This window comes from Octopus bimaculoides, chromosome 8 (assembly GCF_001194135.2).
Source record: "Octopus bimaculoides isolate UCB-OBI-ISO-001 chromosome 8, ASM119413v2, whole genome shotgun sequence".
NCBI lineage: Eukaryota > Metazoa > Mollusca > Cephalopoda > Octopoda > Octopodidae > Octopus > Octopus bimaculoides.
In genome coordinates, this window is record NC_068988.1 from 34,825,984 (window position 1) to 34,833,705 (window position 7,722).

Sequence of the window (7,722 nt, forward strand, 5' to 3'; positions counted from 1 at the left end):
CAGGGAAAGCATGGGAATCATCTTAAACATAAGACATTATGACCGATTATCGGTCATAATGTCTTACGTTTAAGATGATTCCCATGCTTTCCCTGATGAGAAGGTTACTTACAATTTTAATATCAAAGATCCCTATGGATCACACAGGTTGTAATCCTTTGAAACATATGTAGGAATAAAGTATGCAATTATAACATGCGTTTTCTCCAATCCTTAAATTCTTAAATATATATATATATATATATATATATATGTAGTCCAATCTGTTGTGAGTATCAATTTCAGCAGTTTTCTACAAAATACACCAGAGGTTAGGAGTCCTATTCCTTCCTTCTTGGACTATAAGCCATATCCCACCCAAAACTGAGGCATTCTCTATGAAATGGTACAAATCTCACCTATCTGTCTCTGTTATGCAAAAAGAAAAAAAAATGCAAGGAAAGACGCATTGACTAAATTAGTTCTAAATATACCCTCAACAAAAGATATTGTTAAACTATTTAATTGAAGCTAATATCAAATTCTCCATCTTGCATCTTCTGCTATTTCTCGTAAAATGTATGTTGTGTTAAATATGATTCTCTGTTCATCATGACAATCATTGTCATCATTATAAAGCCCATCCTTTTGTTTTTGTAGGTATGTTTTTTTTTTTCTTCTTTTTTTACTAGGCTAGTATTTAGTTGAAAGATCTGTTAGACTACCAGACATGCCTTGAAGAAATTTTCTCTGCTCTTCACATTCTGAGACCAAATCTTTGCAAAGTCAGGCATTTATTTTTATCTTTCTAGGTTTGATAAAATACCAGTTAAGGATAAGGAATGATTATCTCACCTCACTCTCTCTCTCTCCCTCTCTTTTTCCTCTCTTCCCTCTCCCTCCTATCTTCTTTTTCTCTCCCAAAATCGTTTATGCTGCTGTGCTGTGAGAAGTTTGTTGGGGACCCCTCATGGTAACTACTTCTTTGAGTAAACTGAAGATTCAGTTAGAAGCTAGCAACATCTTTTCATTTTGCATGCTACAGAACCTGTCCAAGAAAACCATAGAACATGGTGTGCATGAACAGACAAATGTGGTGTAGGTCAAAAAATGTCATCTATAGCTCTGCTTTATTTCATACCTCACCACTTTGACCTTTATGCACTTTGGCCTCAATTATAATTTTTCATATAAAACTTTCACTTTTCTTCAATTTTTCATCTGGGTTTGAAATTTATGATAATCTACACATGTTTTTTTAATCAGTGATTAGGAGAAATGTCCTAAACTCAATCAAGCCAAATAGATTTTTATGTGGTTACTCAATCAAACCAATGAGAAATCCACAACATGGTCATTTGATCTGCCAGAAAAAGCAGCAAAATTGCTGTTCTTATGAATTTGAACAAGTCAATGAATACATATAGGATGTATAGGCTCTTAGTACACACATCATCATAATCCTTTTTACATCCACTTTTTCATGCTGGCATGAGCTGGATAAGGCTGTTTGAGGTAGTGTGGCATAGCCATGATACCCTCTAAGTTGTATCTTGTGACATGCAAAGATACAGCATATCTATTCTAAAATACTTACTGGCTACACTCAGTGCTTGGAAAGGAAACAATAAAGAAAGAAAATGGATTCATTGCAACAGAAATGTTTTTGATTGCAAAATCAAGTAATTCAAGGCTATCCTGGGGTTAAACAACTGCTTCCAACAGCTTAGAAGTAAACCTGATATATTGTGCTTATATACAGTGAATTGTACTCTGATTGTCTAACTTCAAACAAGAGTAACTCTTTACTGAATAATAACTACTAAGGTAAGATCCTGAATTCATAAAGAAAAGTTTGGTTTTGATCAAATTGATTTGCATACGGGATTACTCTATAGAAGGCTATATCATTGTTGAGACAGTTTATTATTGATCTCAAGAGAAACACTGATCCTGTTATTGGTAAACCTGTCCCTAATGAAGTTTTCATGTCTTATGGCAGTCTTTATGACACGTGTTCAATATTGATTTATCTCTTGCATAATTCACGTCACTTACATGTTCAAACCCTGGTCGATGCATTCATGGCATGTTCAAGTGTCGTGTTTGTCTCTCATGAGTTAGTTTAGAATTGGGTATACATACAAGTAACCACACAGCTGTTATTCCACCTTCTCCTGGCCACCTAAGCTTCTTCAATCAATATAAATTAATACACATTATAAAGGTTGGGAAGGCTGAGTAAAGTGCTGAGTATTCACTCTGCACTTTAGTAAAGTATAAATCAGGTTATGGAAGTTGAGTTATTGTTTTAGTCATCCTCAGTTCTACAAACCTATAATGAAAATCATTCCAGACATGACCATCCTGTCTATTTTGTTTTCCATGTGTATTCATTGTAGACTCATCCCTATCGTTCCTAGTGTGGTGCTAGATTAAATGCACTTTCTGCATTTTATCATGTGTGGGTTTTGAGAGGCCCTTTTAGTCTTGTCAAAGACATGGTCATCTATATAGTGCTAGTTCCAAAAGAAGAATGCTCTCACTACACTCTGTAAAGTGGTTGGCGTTAGAAACAGCATCCAACCTTAGAAACAAAACCAAAGTTTTAACTTAGAAGCAAGTTATGGTCTATCAACCTATCTAGGGGTAGCAGCAACTTAGCCAACATATGCCAGCATAGAAAGCAGATAAAAAACAATGACAACAATGATCGTAGTGACAATGATGAGTGTATTTATTACTACTACATTCTCCAGCATGGCATTTCTATTTTAAGATGTTAAGGTGTAGGTAAAAAGGGATTTGGCTGTTTCTTTTTGCAGACAGAATTTACAAGAGGAGTTAAGGAGAGATGTAGACATTTGAAAAGCAGTAATGCTAACTACTGATCCTGTCCACCCATTTCTTTCTCTTTTTTTCCTTTCTTTCTTCAGGAAGCTTTAGGTTGAATTCAAAAATAGTTTGGTCCAATATGGGGAGATTAAAATAGAAAACCTCTGGGTTGGGAGTTACAGTAAACCAAATTGACATTACTACTCCCCTTATTGTTCATTGTTCCCAGTCTTGTCTCAATACTATATTTTCTTTACTTTTTCTTGTCTTGCATATGTAAGTAGCTAAGTACCTAAGTTCATTTAAATACATACGCACATACACACTTGAACATAAATATGTGTGTGTGTGTGTGTATATATATATATATATATATATATATATATATATATATATATATATATATATATACATACATATATCAACATTGAATGTCTTTCTGATGATGATTATACATGCACGCACACACACACACACACACATGCACACACACACACATTCATGTTTTCTCTATAACTACTACCAATGACTATCCACATTACCAGAACCACTTTTAGTTCTGCTGTGAGTGGTCATGATGTTGTTCATTTTGAAAATGGTGCTGGTGATGGTGATGATTATGAAGGGTGTACTGAGTTTAGTCAAGGTGGGAAAGAATCAAAGACAGCCAGATGTGTGTGCTGAGCGAAGTTTTCTTTTTGTCTAATTCTAATTTTCTTCATTTCCACATTGCCCCAAAGCAATAACTGCGTTCCTAGATCAAAGGCACGCACACACATGCACACACAATTTATCACATTCACATATACGCATGCATATGCACACTCAAACAAATTAACACAAGGAATCACACTTTTGCTTCAATTTTTCTTCTCTCCCACTGTATTTATATTTATGTCTATTTCTGTGCCAGTCTATATATCTGTCTATATATTTGTGCACCTATTAGTGTATGTGTCTATATATATCTGTCTACACATATACATGCACACACATACACATGCATGAACTCACACAGACATACAGTAAATAGTAAGGTTAGACACTGATATTTTTTCTTTAATGTAAAACACTACATTTCTTTCTCTTTTTCCCACCCCCATCTGTATATATAAATACACATGCATACATCTAATGAATGGCAGAATTCGATTATATAAGAGTGTGTGTGTGTATGAAATGTGCACAAATATGTAATATACCCACGTATAAAGACTTGTTACTGCTAACATGATGATTATTATTATGGTTTTTTTTTGTTTAGATGTTCTTGTTGGATCATGTATTAGCTCAGACCATATAAACTATGACAACTACATTGCGACAAACATAAACCACACACACACACATACACACACACACACACACACACACATTTTGATATGAACACATTTATTTTCAGTACATTGCCTTCAGCATGTGTTTTTCTTTCTTTTGTTTATATTTTTACTATTACTTTTTATATTTTTGTTACTCTTTAAAGACTGCTAGGATCAGCAAGTTTTCCTCTTTTTATCTTATCGAAATACACAGCCCACTCCCTGTGAATGTACCTCTTCCACCGACTGGTATTGCTCACCCTATCGCTAACAACTAGACTGATCAGGACAGGCTGTATATACAAACTATACACAAATATACTTTGTATTCATGGAATGTCTACACCAGGGAACCAAGAATAAGGTTAAGAAGACATGTAAGGGGCAGAATGATGGCGGTCTTCATCACCACCACCATCATCATCATCGTCGCACCATCATCATCATTATCAACACCACCACCACTACCATTAGTGGCTATTTCTATAAACTCAGTCCTGTGCTGCAGTATGGGAAACACCAAATTAATTTTCATATACATACACATTAGAATAACAAGCTTACAACACAACATTTCAGGTTACCCACTACTGCCTACCCTCCCATTAGATTCCGAACAGTACAAAGCAAACACACATACTTTTCAGAATAGCTGCTGCAGCAGTTTTTTGTCTCTCAGCCCAAACAGTCCTTGATCTGTGTTATCAGTTAGATTTATTTTTTCACTGCTCTAATTGCGCAGGCATTGTTGTGGGGTTAAGAAGTTCACTTGGCAACTACATGGTTCCAAGTTTGATTCCATTGTCAGGCACCTTGTCATTGTAGCATTGGTTTAGGTCATTCAATGTCTTAACAGTCAAATTTGGTTGACAGAAGCTGTGTGGATGTCCGTCACTTGTGTGTGTACTTTCATTTATTTTTATGTTAGTTTTCCATGCTCTCGTAAGTTTGACTAATATATGTATTATTGAAGCTTGCTTGGAAACAGACATGGGTTAGCAATGGGAAGAGCATCTGATTAGAAAGTCTCGGTTAAAGATTGCCAGATCCATGCTGACATGGAAAAGTTGGTGTTAAAAATGATGAGTAAATAATGTTACGCCCGCGCACGCACAGACACACACACACACACACTTGGTCTTTGTATAGTCTCCATTTGCCAAATTCACACAAAAAAGTATTGGGTAGAAGACTCTTACCAAGGTGCTGCACAGACTGAACTGAAATCATGAGGTTGGGAAGCCAGCTTCTTAGCTACACTGCTATATCTGCACCTATTGTGTATGTATATATATATATATGTGTGTGTGTGTGTGTGTGTAATGCATATTTGCAAAGTATATTAACATAGGTGGAAACTGTGGAAGATGTGTGCTCTTCGATTAAAATTCTTTGTAATGTTTGTTTTGTACAGAGTTAATGATATTCCCTCGTTTTGGAAATGCAGTGGACCTGTGATTTGCCTTTTTTAAACCTGCAAACAAAAATGTTTTTGTTCACAGATTGTAATATAAAATAATTATATAATAGAAAAAAAAAGAATTGTGTAATAAATATATGTGGTTTAACTGCTTTAATCTCAACAACCTGTTGATATTTCTTTTCAGGTGGTCTCTCTTACAAAGAAGTTATCAATAAAAGGAAGCTGTTGCAATATAGTGTAAGTTACTGTTTGATTTGAATTATTGCAAATTATTTGTTTAATGATAAAGTGGATTGGAAGATTTATAGGGAAACATTCTTGGGGAGTAAGTATGGGGCCAAAACATCTTGTACAAGAAAATCATAGTTTATCAGATATATGCGCCAGTGAAAGATTCTATAAGTGATTGATGAATCTGCTAGAAATATCGTCCAAATTTCCTTCAAATTGCACCATTCTAAGTTAATTAATGGAAGAACATGCTCAATGATTGACAGATTGTCCTAGACATATTTATTCCTAAATGGTTGGAGTAGCCATTGTTAGGATACTTTTGGTCATAAATCTATCTGCTTCATTAGGAACTGCTTAATGGTGGTTTGTGTGTTTCTTTGTTATATTTTTTCCTTGTTTTTCCATATTAGCATGACAAACAAGGCATTGTTTTTTGTTTTTTTTTTCAGCCAGATACCCTTCTTGTTGTTAAATCTTATTTGTTATTTAAGTTTGAGTTTCCATTTCACTTGCCTTTCCTTTGAAAGGGTAGTGCTAGATGATAACGTGTTGATAGGGAGGGAATTATTAACAAAATATTCATCTCTCTCTCTCTCTCTCTCTCTCTCTATATATATATATATATATATATATATATATATATATATATATTCAGAAAAACACAGAATATAAACATTGACTTCAAAACACATTCTTCTGCATGTGCGCGTGCACACACACATATATACATATGATGGCCATTGTATAGTTTCTGTCTATGAAATTCATTAACAAGGCGTGAGTTAGCTCAGGGCAACAGTAGAATACCCTTTGCTAACGGTAATGTGCAGTGGGACCAAACATGAAGCTATATTATTGTAAAGCAAGCTTCTTAACTACATAGTCATGCCTGTCAGGAACTGAAATCAACATCAGATATGTTGTTGTTTCTAGGCAGAACTTAGGAGTCAATTCTATTGTCATTTCATATTTATTTGATGAACTTGCTTCTCTATGTTGCTATCAGTTCACCTAAATTTTAGGTTATTCTGGTGCCTTGTGTCATTTACTTAATTCTGTGAAACATCTAGTCATTTACTTAATGCTATGATACAGTACTTTGAGGCCTTTATAAAAAGCCTTTAAAGTTTAAGGAGCATTTATATTTTACATTTGCTGCAGAGACTTGGGACATCTAGGAAGTGGCACTAATACTTAAACTAGAAAAAGAAGTCACTGTTCTTTACTGTCTAGATTATGCCCAGATCATGCCGGAATATGATAAAAGGTTTCCTTGCCTTGGTCACTTTTTTTAGACTAATATTAATGTTGTCTTCATTTTATTTGAGACAGTTAGGTGCAATTTGATTTGATTAAAATTTAGCTACCATTTCTGGCAAGTTGAGTAATTATCTTTTATCTTTTACTTGTTTCAGTCATTAGACTGCAGCCATGCTGGGGCACCACCTTGAATTGTCAGTCGAATGAATCGACCCCAGTACTTTTTTTTTAAAGCTTGTTACTTATTCTATTGGTCTCTTTTGCCGAAACACTAAGTTACTGATTGTCAAGCAGTAATGAAGGGATACAGACACAAAGACACACAGACACACACATATATATATGACAGGCTTCTTTCAGTTTCTGTCTACCAAATCCACTCATGAGGCCTTGGTCAGCCTGAGACTATAGTAGAAGACACTTGCTCAAGGTGCCATGCAGTGGGACTGACCCTGGAAACATGTGGTTAGGAAGCAAGCTTCTTATTTCTTTATTGCCCACAAGGGGCTACACACAGAGGGGACAAACAAGGACAGACAAAGGTATTAAGTCGATTACATCGACCGCAGTGCGTAACTGGTACGTAATTTATCGACCCCGAAAGGATGAAAGGCAAAGTCGACCTCGGCGGAATTTGAACTTAGAACATAGCGGCAGATGAAATACCGCTAA

General features: G+C 35.2%; 1 protein-coding gene across 1 annotated transcript in view; it reads left to right on the top strand.

Moving 5' to 3' along the window:
* The window catches only part of LOC106867420 (zinc finger CCCH domain-containing protein 10-like), a gene marked incomplete at its 3' end in the record, with an annotated part of 466,330 nt that overhangs the window by 282,435 nt on the left and 176,173 nt on the right, over positions 1-7,722 (top strand). Inside the window, exon 2 of the mRNA XM_052969910.1 lies at positions 5,741-5,793. The remainder of the gene's footprint in view (positions 1-5,740; positions 5,794-7,722) is intronic.